Below are 13,447 nucleotides of genomic sequence, written 5' to 3'. Positions count from 1 at the left end.
TCAAGCTCACTGATTTTCTTTCGAGCTTGCTCACTTTCCTTTTCAAGTTGGATAATCTTTTGAAGATGAGAATTTATCATTTTTTGCTTTTCGATGTTATTTTTACTAAACACATCTTCTAGAATTTTTATTTGACTTTGAAATTCTTTTTCCATTTTTAATTTTTCATTTTCTAAATTTTGTTTTCGATTTTTCAAAACATTTTCTGAATTTTTAAGATTTTTGTTTTCTAATGTCAAACTCTCTAAATCCCTCAAGAGTTTGGCATTTTCAGATTTCAGATTTTCACAGTTTGAGCACTTCTCGATCGTTTTTACAGATTCAGCTTTCTTCTCCACCTTGATAGCTGAAATTTCTTTAACCTGCTCCTCTTCCTCTCGAACATTTTCCTCAGATTTGAACTCTACTTTATCAGTTGCTGCTTTATTCTTTCGGAGTTCAAGTTCTAGTTCTTCAATCTTCTCGATAAACAAGCCCAAAGTCACGTCTAAATATATCTTCTTCAAATCTGACAAATACGTTTTCCACATATCACCCGGTAAAGCATTTCCCAATTTGTTAACCCATTCCTCATTAGTCTTGGTTATCTTCAATCTCTCCATCTCCCAATACAACTCGACATACCTTTTGATCAATTCTTCAGTTGATTCTCCCTTGATACCTGTAAAATTTTCAAACTTGTTCAGTGTAGTATAAATTTCAGAATTCATCTTTGGTATCAAAAGATTCACAATGACGAATTCTCAATCAATAATGAAGTTCAGACAAACAAATGACTATCCGATTGAATATCAAAGATTAGGTGATAACGGATCGAGTGAGGATTCTCTCGGGTGAGGATCCTATTCTTGACAAATCACCTTGGATTTCCTGCAAACAATCAAGTAAATGATCAAATCAAAACAGATTGAATACGTAACAGTGTGTTGATGATCCCACTCTAAGACTCGTTGTCGAAGATTCGTCGATTCAATCCAAAATTGTTCGGATAAAATCTCTAAATGAATAGGCTGTGATACACTGATGGGCTTAGAATGATTTGAGCCGAGAATTAATCACCACAAACACTTAACACCACTAAGCCCACAAACACTTAATCACCACAAAAATTGGGCCAAATTTTTAGTGGATCGGTGATACGTATTATAATGTGTATGGGCCGACAATAATCACAAATACCACTTGTTGATTGGGCCACAAAAGGTAGTGGGGCGGTTGTAACAAAGGGCTGGGATTGGGCCGAAGATTGGTTGTAAGAATGGGCGGCAATTATCAATCAACTAGTGGACAAACAACAACTATGATAATGTGAACACTTTATTGGGTGGCAACATTGATTGGCTACGATTAGAGGTGGACAAGATAATGTGAACACTTTGAGCTTCACAATTAGCCGACAACTATGGGGCTGTGCACATGAGCCTTAAACTATAATTGTTCAAATTATAGTGGGATTGGACCAAATATATCCACTAAACTTTACAAACGGGCGGTGCAATATCAAACTTTACAAATTGGATCAGAATGCTGATACGGCCAAAAAAAATTAGTGGGTCGGTGCTATATATGTTTAAACAATGATTGGGCCGCTTTAACACTTCACGTGCATATAATAACAACACCAGCCGACAAAAACACCACTAATCTATTTTGATTGAGCCTTCACTGTGATTGGGCCTAACACTTTTAATGGGCGGCACCTCAGTAGTCAACAACAACACATGGGCTTTTCTTAATAGTGACTGATAAACAATCAATTAATGAGCCGCTGAATACTGATCTCTGATTGGGCCAACGTGAGTTAATGGGTCGGTGCACATGGGTTTACAATCACACAACAACAGACAACTATAAGTGTAATTTCAGTGACCGACAATTTGATTTTAATGTTCTTTGATTGGGCCGCTTGTTTCGTGAGTCTTTTTAGTGGGGCGGTGCAAAACAATAACCTGCCGACAACCTGTAATGATCAGACAATCACGTGAAGAAGATGACAAAAGAGCGAACCACTATGAAAACTTATAAGCGGACCACTGATGACATTATGAGCGGATCTGTTTGTCATATAAGCGGATCAATAACCTGATTTGGAGCGGATATGTTTGTCAAATAAGCGGATCAATAATGTGATTTGGAGCGGATCTGTTTAAAACCACTTGGAGCGAACCACAATGTTAACACTAATGAGCGAACCTGTTTTCTAAGCATATAAGCGAACCTATGATACCAAATAAGCAAACCTGTTTGATCTTTGACGCGAATTAGAACCGAAAAACCTTGATTTCTCCTAAACGGCTAGGAGATTTGAACTGAAACTTGGTAAGGTTGCAATTAAATGATTTTCGCACAATATGCTAGAAATTCAGACGAATCGGACCGTGAAAACACATTCAATTTGACGAATTTCCGTAAAAAAACGTGAGAAATAAGTAGAAGATGATGAAATTGATGAAATCGGATCTGAATCGGCTGAAATCTGGTACGAAAACGATGTGTTTGATCGTGCAATCGAGCTCCTAGCTCTGATACCACTTGTAGGACCAGTTTTGACGCCGTTCGATTGCGTAACGTACGTTCTACGTGCGGAAACCGTGAACGTGCGTGACCGAACACACAATAACGTACTACTAACGTGATTTTATTGAAAGATACGACTTGTACGGTACAAAAACCACGTTTGCAACTACTTTCTCTCTCTACACTTTCTCTCTCTAAACTTGAATCACCAAGATCTCTAAAATGGAGAAAAGTCTTCCTTAACTCTTAAAGTAATGACATCACAATCCTATTTATAGGCCTTGGAATTAATGAGACTTCTCATTAATTACCAAAACGCCACCTTACTAATTCTAACTAGTAACATCTTCAAGTCTTGATTTCTTCGGTTTCTTCGGTTTCTTGCTACTGCTTGGATTGACGAAGGCGATAGACATTCGTGCACTAACAATCACGAACTTGTCTAAATAAGGCTTGCACACCCTGTTCATAAGGTCCATAAAAACTGCAGGCGCGTTCGTTAGCCCGAATGGCATAACTAGAAACTCGTAGTGGCCGTAGCGAGTTCTGAAAGCTGTTTTAGAGACGTCCTCATCCCGAACTCTCAGCTGATGATAACCTGACCTCAGATCAATCTTGGAGTAATAGCTCGACCCTTGCAACTGGTCGAATAAGTCGTCAATATGAGGAAGAGGATAACGGTTCTTCACTGTGACCTTGTTCAGTTCCCGGTAATCGATGCACATGCGGAAGGTACTGTCCTTCTTTTTCACAAATAACACTGGATCTCCCCAAGGCGAAGAGCTAGGACGAATAAAGCCCTTATCCAAGAGCTCTTGCAGTTGCTTTGACAAAGTTCAGTTGGAGCTAAATGATACGGTGCGCGGGCTATTGGTGCTGCTCCAGGAGCTAGTTCAATCTGGAATTCGACCTGGCGATGAGGCGGTAGACCAGGTAAATCTTCAGGAAACACTTGAGGAAAATCGCGTACAACTGGAATATCCTCTATTCTTTTCTCTTTCGTTGATGCATCAGTAACAAGTGCTAAAATGGCAGTGTGACCCTTTCGCAAACATTTCTGAGCCTTCAGGAAGGAGATGATGCCAACCACAGCACCACTCTTGTCGCCTTGAACTTCGAGAGGTTCTTTACCAGATCGGGGAATACGAATGATCTTCTCCTTACATAGGATCTCTGCTTGCTGTTTGGATAACCAGTCCATACCAATGACGATGTCGAAACTACCCAGAACTATAAAAATGAGGTCGATGGAGAAAGTCTGACTAGCGAGGATAAGATTACAACCCTGAACTATGTGTGTGGCCTCTAGACTTTTACCGTTAGCTAACTCTACGACATGTTTGGTGTATAAGGGAATTGGTGCACGTTTTAACATTTGACTGACTTTAAGAGACACATGACTTGTATCCGCACCCGAATCAAACAATACAGTAACATAAAAGTCTTCAAGGAGAAACTTACCCATAACCACATTGGGATCATTCCTGGCATCACCCTGCCCCAGCACAAATGCACGACCCCTAGCGCCGTTGTTCCCATCATTGTTGTTTCCCCCATTATTGTTGTTCCCATTGCCTTGGTTATTGTTGTTGTTGTTGTTCTGGTTTCGGTTTAACTGTGGGCAGTGTCTTTTGAAGTGACCTTCAGCGCCACAATGAAAACATCCCTTGTTGCCCTGTTGCTGATTCTGCGGTGTTTGCTGCTGCTGCTGATTCTGATTCGCAGGCCGCGGGCTCCTACAATCCTTGGCCTCATGACCCATCTTGAGGCACCTCTGACAGCGACCCTTGTTTCACTGGCCACTATGATGCCTGTTACTGTTGTTGCACCTTGGGAGGTTCCCTCGATAACCACCCTGCCTGTGACTGCCCGAAGATTGCTGACTAGGGCTCTGATAGTTGTCAGACTTTTGCTGCTGCACCTGAGACTGAACTGAAACTGAACCTTTGCTGGAATCCCCCTCCCATTTTCTCTTGTTGTCACTGGGGGTAGCAGGAGTAGCAGAAGTGGTAGCGGTAGCAGTAGCGCTGATACGTTTTGGCAGCATGTTCTGTTCCACTGCCTGATCCGTGAGGCGATGAGCTAGACGTTGAACATCCAGGATGTTGTTATGGTTAGCCGATGTCATGTGGCTCTGAATCTCTGGTGCCAGCCCTTTAAGATACAATTCGATACGCCTAACAGGTGGGTCCACCATAGTTGGACACAGGACGGCCAGCTCGTTTGACCGTTTGGTATATGCCTCGATCTCCGACCCTGTCATTTTCAAATTGAAGAACTCCACCTCTAACTTGTGGATGTCATCTCGTGAGCAGTACTCTCGCTTAATCAGCTCTTTGAAATCATTCCAAGGGGTGGCGTTAGCAGCTGCCAACCTTAAACTCTGAACTTGCGCGTTCCACCAAGTTAGCACAATTCCTTCAAGAGTACCAGTGGCATATTTCACCCTACGAGCCTCAGGGCATTCACACATCTCAAATACCGACTCGATCTTTTCGAACCAATAGAGGAGTCCAACCGCTCCTTCAGTGCCACTAAACGTGCTAGGACGACAGTCCATGAAGTTCTTGAAAGTGCAAACAGGTTACTGAGCGGGTTGACCTCCTGCGTGTGCAGCTGCAAGTGCCGCAGCAACTTGTTCGTTGATAAGAGCCGTCAACTGGGCTTGTGTCAAGTTAATACGTCCAACCATGATCTTCATAGCAAATGCAACATAAGTGAGAGAGGTTCGCGAATAGTGCGATGACAGAAGAGAGTAAGCACACAAGTGTTCTCAAGCAATAACGAATAGTAAACAATGTAATCTAAGCATACCACGAGCAAAGTTCTATGTAATTCTAGCATGTAGGCAATAAACATAAACCTTATTACCTAGGATGGTGAGTCTTGCACGTGGAGCGAGGCGTCGTTGTGGATCATTGAGCACTGTACTGGTTATAGTCTGGTTTTAATAAAACGCTTTTCCCTTATTAAAACCGAGTTCTCTATAACCAATGGCTCTGATACCAATCTGTCACACCCCCAAAATCCACACGCGGAGTATCACCGGTTGGAGGCATGACTAACCAGGATCAAGCCACCAATCATATAGAACATTGTAAATAGTAAAAGTAAATGTAATTTAACCAAACCAATCCATATGAAAGGTGTTCAACACGTAAGTATAAAATCAACGTTTAACGGAAGCATATAAGTAAAAGCCCAACATAAATAAAGTATGTAATGTCATAATGTCTAAATCAAGCGTTCACGATCCTTGTCCACAACGATCGCGCCTCCCAATGCAAGCTCCAGGTATACCTAACGACCTGCAAGGCATGTAACAGAGAGTCAACAACTAGTTAAGCGAGTTCACAGAAAGTAAGTTCATAATAGTAAGTTCGTTTGAAACGTGTGGCTCTACTGGGCCGATAGTATGTTCTATTGGTGGGGGCTTCCCATAGTTGCATATACACTAGACTATTTGCAACCATAAGTGTTTTTCTTACCGAGAACAGTAGTACGTACAAAGTTTACGTAGGTTTTACGTAAGTGTCCTTCACAGCCGAGGACAGGGGTACGCGGGGGTTTACGTAGGTTTTACGTAAGTGCATGACACAACCCGAGGCAGTAGTGAGTATAAGTTTACGTAGGTTTTACGTAAGTGTCCTTCACAACCTAAGGACAGTGACGTGTACAAGTATACGTAGGTTTTACGTATGTATCCTGCGCATCCGAGGACGATGGTAGATAGTCTAGTAACAGTGTAATTACAAATCTATTCCTTCAATCCCATTCCCAACCCCGGGAATCCCATGCCTTGGTAAGAGTGTGAACTCACCTTGGTTTGCTCGGTATGTTATTGTTTCTAATGTAATAAATGATTAGGTCCGTTACACACGACCTAAGGTACATTGCACATAAACTCGATGTGAGTGTTTACGTTCAATCAGGGTTTACAACTCCTTAATGTCCAAACAACGGTGATTCCGTGTGATAATCGTGTACAGAATAACGTGACATAGATTGTTCATACACACAGTATCATACAGTCATATACAATAGCATACAGTAGCAGGTTGTAATGTACAGAAACATACAGAAACATACAGTAGTCTCTGACACTGGTGTTTACAAGTAAACTCGGTTCATACATTACTTTGTAAAGTTCAGATTATATATAACATATGTAATTTAGACCACCATCAAAGCATAAAACTCAGACAAGGCATCAAGGCATAAAAGTTCAGACAATATATAGCAAGCAAAAGTCGGACCATGGATAACAAGCAAAAGTCGGTCAACATACAATCTCAAAATGTCAGACAACATACAAATCCCAAAAGTCGGACAACATACAAATCTTAAAAGTCGGACATATCATATCACATAAAGTTCGGAGTCCATGTTTTAATACAAAACTCAGATAAGCATCCCTTAACAAACTCGGACCTAAACCATCTAAACAAGAAGTCGGACCTCTATATTCTCCTAACAAAGTCGGACCATGCCAATCATTCATCAAAGTCGGACTTTGTGTCCAAATTACAAAAGTCGGACCCCCATATGTATAAAGTTCGGAACATCCAACATATATAAAGTTCGGACCATCTAATATGTTATAATATTCGGACCATCTAACATGTTATAAAATTCGGACCATCTAACATGTTATAAAATTCGGACACTTCATATATGTTACAAAAGTTCGGATCATACAATCAATCATGCGAATGTTCATGTTCAATGTAACCGTTACGTTCTTCGATCCAGAAACCCTAATTTCCTACATTGGCCAGTGCTGTAATCCAATTAACAATCAACAGTTCTAACATCTCATGCATCTTAACATCAGGCAAATGATTACACAACTAATCATAACCATTTCACAATAATCAGAATCAATCAATAAACACAGAACTATTATGTGAAGAACTAGGGTTTTTGCATGAATCAAACAATCAATGTTTAACAACAAATAACCATTAAACAATTACCTTGGATTGATTCTAGATAAACAGAGGGATCAAGAGTGGTGATTGAGAGCTTGTGCCAATGATGAAGAAGATGATTGTAGAAGAGGAGAGGAGGATGTGAAAGTACGTATACTGATTTTTGTGAGATGATTAGTGAAGGGGATTAGGGTTAAGAGTTGTTAAGATTTCACTAACTACTCTACTCATCCCTAAGTATCATCTTTTACATAAAACACCCATCACAGTATAATTTACAGTTTCATCACCAAGTTCATGTATTTGTCAAATCTTTAACACATAGCCATGCACAATCACAATACACTTTATTGAACCAAAACATATACAGTTACAAAGCAAACCAATTGTGCAAGCGAACAACTAAACAAATAGTGAACGTGCAATAAATGCGAAAATGGAATCTCAGAAACCCGAGTTGTCAAATGTATGAAATGGCCCTGGGAACTTTGTCCTACCCAATGGCAAGGCGCTCACACTAGTGGATTTCACGGGGTGCCAGCCATCATGCTTGAAGCGGTTGCGTCCCAAGATCTTTGGATATGGCATGCGTTCTTTGGTATGCCAGGTTCACATAATGATATTATCATCATAAACCACTCGCCTCTTTTCAATGATCGGGTAAATGGTATAGGACCCAAAGGAACTTTCTTTGTAAACGGGATTGAGTATATGTACGGGTACTACCTAGTTGATGGGATTTACCCAGAGTGGGGGGTTTTCGTAAAATCATTCACAAGACACGGTACCTCAGATCCAAAGAGATTAAAGTTTAACAGGGTCCAGATGGCTGCACGTAAAGACGTCGAGCGAGCATTCAGTGTTTTGAAGAAAAGGTGGAGAATATTGGCAATGCCTTGTCGACTATGGGACAAGGATCAAATTGGAAACGTGATGTACACATGTATCATTCTTCACAACATGATTTTGGAGGATGAAGGTAGAGCGGTCGTAACCTACTATGATGATAACGACCCCCAACCAGGTAACGTAACAGACTAAGATAAAGCGGCAAATGAATTTTTAATAAAGTCAAGGGATATACATCAGAACCTTCGAGCTGATTTGGTGGAACATGTTTCAACGATTCCTGGGTTCGAAACCGACGAAGATGACGAAGAATGACTGTTTTTTATTTTGATAATTATTATGTATGTTTATGTATTTTAAAAAAAAATATGTATGTTTATTTTTTATGTAGTTATAAATATAAATATATATTAAAAAAATGTTGATGTGGCTATGCCACCCGCCCAGCCACGCCCAACCCAAGCCCCAACCGTACCCCTTGAAAACTTGGCTTTGGGTTGAGAATATTCAAGATCCACGTGTCACCAAATACCCAACCCAAGCCCCACCATACCCCATAGTCTTAGCCAATGGAGCAATTCCTAATTCTTGTTTTTGGTTTCATCTTTTATCCTTTTATGGTCCATATAATTTTATATACAATCTTTATTAAAATTTCGAAAACAAACTATGTAGCTCCACCCTAAATTTAACAAAGTCCTAGCAAAATCAAGAACTACATATTTTATAAGGTAAACTTTTGAAGTTAAAATTGACCAACCAAAGTAAGCTTGGTAAAGGAAAGTCAATTTTGGTTAGTTAAAAACATAGTTAATCAAATTTAATACATCAATACCAAATGTTAGGAAACTTTATTGTATTTTTGTTTAGAATAGTTTAAGTTACTTAGAAATAATTCCGTCAACACGAACCGACCGACGAACGTCCCAGAAGTACTAAATATGAAGACCGAGAAAGAAAAAAAATCAAGCTTCTAATTCTTTGATTAAAGATCACGATAAGGTTACAAGACTTCAAAATGATAGCGGGACATTATAGAGTTTACAAGATACAAAGTCAAAAAATTGTGTTAATAAGATAATATATCTTATTAACACATTAAATATCTTTTCTATGGAAAGACTTTCATAAGAAAAAGAAAAGGATTTCTAATGAATGATTCAAGAAAAAGCATTTCTGATGAAAAGAAATCTTTTCTTTTCTTTCATAAGAAAAATGAATCTTTTCTTTATGGAAAAAGCTTTTCATCAGAAACGATATATTATCTCAAAGTGAAGATTTCATCGGAAAGGAACAAGTTGGTGACAAAAATAAAGATAAGCCACATGCAAATGGATGGACACACATACCAACTTCTCTCATCAACCAATCACATTTGAGATAGGATCATGAAATTCTCTATAAATACATAATTCCTACGAAGGAATTATGTGTGTCTTGTGTAGTTATATTTCAATATAGAGTCTTTCATGTGAGTTTAGCCCCTAGATTGGCCCAGGGGGTGACATTTAGATTCAAGTTTATTTTCGGATTGACCCCTTCTTCTTTGTTTGATTCCGCCAAAGAAAGACTAATTCTTATGTTCATAGAACGATTCATTTATTTTATAAGAATTAATCATTGAAGAAATATCACTCTCACTGTCTCTATTTTTATTCTTTGAATGTTTATATACTTCACAAACACCCGTCTCAATGAGAGAAGAAAGTTACACCATTCGAACAGGGCCGCCAAAGGGGACCAACAATTGGTATTAGAGCAGATTGGATAAATTATTTCCAAGATCCCTTTCTCCTGTATGAGAGACGTATATTCATGATCTGCCAAAGGTAAAAAGAAATATTTTTTGCAGATCTAAATAAAAAAAAATAAAGTATGTAGTACAGTTATTATTTTTTTTTCTGTTATTTTCATTACTTTTACTATTGCTTTTATTACTATTATTACTATTAATATTATCTCTATTATTGTTTTTTCTTTCTAGTATAAAAAGAAGTGTAGAAAAAGGATATAAAAACACAAAAAAGGAGTTAACCAAAGATAAATGAACATTAGTTTATCAGAAAGAAAAATTTTGACATCTAAAAAGAAAGTTTCTGGTAAAAGAAAGTTTATTCATATCTTATCTAATGAAATAACTCCAAATTCTGGTTAGTTAATATTCAAAAAAAAAAAAAAAAGAATGATAATGGTTAAAAGAGATTAAAAAAAACTATGTGAAACTTTAGAAAACATACTCATGACTATCATCTTTTAAAAAGTTTTCACAAAATATTCTTTGAAGAAAAGAACATGTGCTTAGACTTTCACCGGAAAAATATGTGTAAGTAATATCTCTTTTCTTTACTTATTCCACCTCATCTCAAAAAAAAAAAAATTCAGATTTTCTGATGCGTTCGTCAGATTTTCTGATGATTAATCTGACGATTTCTGATCCTTTCGTCAAATTTTCTGATGAAAAAAATTATCAGAAAAGACTATTCTGATGGATCTGATGATATTTCTGATGCATTTATCAGATTTTCTGATTAAAAAATTATCAGAAAAGGCTATTATGATGGATCTGATGATATTTCTGATGAATTTATCAGATTTTCTGCTTAAAAAAAATTATCAGATTTTCTGATTATTTCATCAGAATCTATCAGATTCCATAAGAAATTCTGTTAAAAAAAAAACCTCGACAATTCAAGATCATTTTTATAGCCGTGCATGATTCGTTATTTTTTGAAACCTCATCAATCGATAACCTAAACACTTATCCTATATTGGATAGAAGATACATAATCCTATGTTGTGGGGATACAAGATATAATGCTTATATTTAGTTGGAATTATAAATCGAGGTGAAGAATTATAACAACAAACGAAATATAATCAAATGATCATCCATAAAAAGTCGGACGTTTGCCAAATAAACTTTCATGCCAATATGCTGAAGATACAGTCAACGAATATCACTAAACAGGTGCCTACATGATAACGTGACAAGAAGAAAGAAAGATACATCTTCAGCAAGTTTATTTGTTATTTCTAAGTATAAATGCATTGTTTGTATTTTCAACAACAAATAGGGGGTGACTATTAGGAAACTTTATTGGATTTGTTGTTAAAAATAGTTTAAGTTACTTAGAAATAATTCCGTCAACACGAACCGACCGACGAACCATCCCAGAAGCACTAAATATGAAGACCGAGAAAGAAAAAAAATCAAGCTTCTAATTCTTTGAATAAATATCACGACAAGGTTACAAGACTTCAAAATGATAGCGGACATTATGGAGTTTACAAGATACAAAGTCAAAGAATTGTGTTAATAAGACAATATATCTTATTAACACATTAATTATCTTTTCTATGGAAAGGCTTTCATAAGAAAAAGAAAAGGATTTCTAATGAATGATTCAAGAAAAAGTATTTCTGATGAAAAGGAATCTTTTCTTTTCTTTCATAAGAAAAATAAATCTTTTCTTCATACATTATCTCAAAGTGAAGATTTCATCAGAAAGGAACAAGTTGGTGACAAAAATAAAGATAAGCCACATGCAAATGGATGGGCACACATACCAACTTCTCTCATCAACCAATCACATTTGAGATAGGATCATGAAATTCTCTACAAATACATAATTCCTACTAAGGAATTATGTGTGTCTTGTGTAGTTATATTTCAATATAGAGTCTTTCATGTGAGTTTACCCCCTGGTTTGGCCCAAGGGGTGCCATTTAGATTCGAGTTTATTCTCAGATCGACCCCTTCTTCTTTGTTTAATTCCACCAAACAAAGATTAATTCTTATGTTCATAGAACGATTCATTTATTTTATAAGAATTAATCATTGAAGTAAATATCACTCTCACTATCTCTATTAATATTCTTTGAATGGTTATATACTTCACAAACACCCGTCTCAACGAGAGAAGAAAGTTACACCATTCGAACAAGGCCGCCAAATTGGACCAACACCAAATATTACCCTAAAGAGGTCCGTCATAACATATTAAACGCTATAATACAACTTGTTAAGACATATATAACTCATCCTTTCTTATTTTTCTTCCTCACAAACACCTCTCACGCCTTACTTTTGTAGATAAGAAACATCTTGGCAAAAAAAAAACAGAATTCTTAAGAGTCATGTTGCACATAGGTATGGCAATAGGCCAGACTTAGGTCAGGTATGGGTAATCCAAAATCCATACTCGGTTGTAAAACTGTCTCTGATACCGGGCTCAATACCCATGGGTATATGTCGGGTAATTACCCGTCAGGTATCTAGGTATCTGGTATACCCATTTCTTTAAAATACTTGTTGAGATTTTCAAATATATTTTTTACCTACCATATACTCTAATACTCATATATATATATATATATATATATATATATATATATATATATATATATATATATATATATATATATATATATATATATATATATATATATATATATATATAATGAAAACCACCTCGAGTTGTAAGAACCGCGAGAACTACACCCCACGGAGCGCCGTTCGCCATGATTTTTTTTTTACAAATAGATGTGTATATTATAAACACAGCCGTAAAAAATCATGGCGAACGGCGTTCCGTGGGGTGTAGTTTTTTACACCACAAGTTTGGTGAAAAAAAAGAAAAAAGAAAAAAAATTAAAAAACACCAAACTTGTGGTGTAAAAAACTACACCCCACGGAGCGCCGTTCGCCATGATTTTTTACGGCTGTGTTTATAATACACACATCTACTTGTAAAAAAAAAATCATGACGAACGGCGCTCCGTGGGGTGTAGTTCTCGCGGTTCTTACAACTCGGGGTGGTTTTCATTCTAGCAGCCCCTTATATATATATATATATATATAGGGAGCCGCTAGAATTATAGCCACAACTTGACCAACAGGATAAGCATTTGGGTGAAGGGATCAAGTCGTTTTGTTCAACTAGATCTGTGACCCGACCCGTTTTGTGCGGTGGTTGATGTCATGATGAGCTCCTGCAAGGAGTATTTTGTGAATTACTAGATTTCGGTGGTTAATATCATGTTTTGATTTTTTTTAATCTTGTTTTGAGTTCTGGATCTTGTGTATTTTGATGTTCCATCTGGTTTTTGTTTTGATCTGTTAGAATGGGCAAACCAGGTGGTGGGCAAAG

This window comes from Helianthus annuus, chromosome 8 (genome assembly GCF_002127325.2).
Source record: "Helianthus annuus cultivar XRQ/B chromosome 8, HanXRQr2.0-SUNRISE, whole genome shotgun sequence".
Taxonomy (NCBI): domain Eukaryota; kingdom Viridiplantae; phylum Streptophyta; class Magnoliopsida; order Asterales; family Asteraceae; genus Helianthus; species Helianthus annuus.
This window is presented reverse-complemented; position numbering follows the sequence as displayed.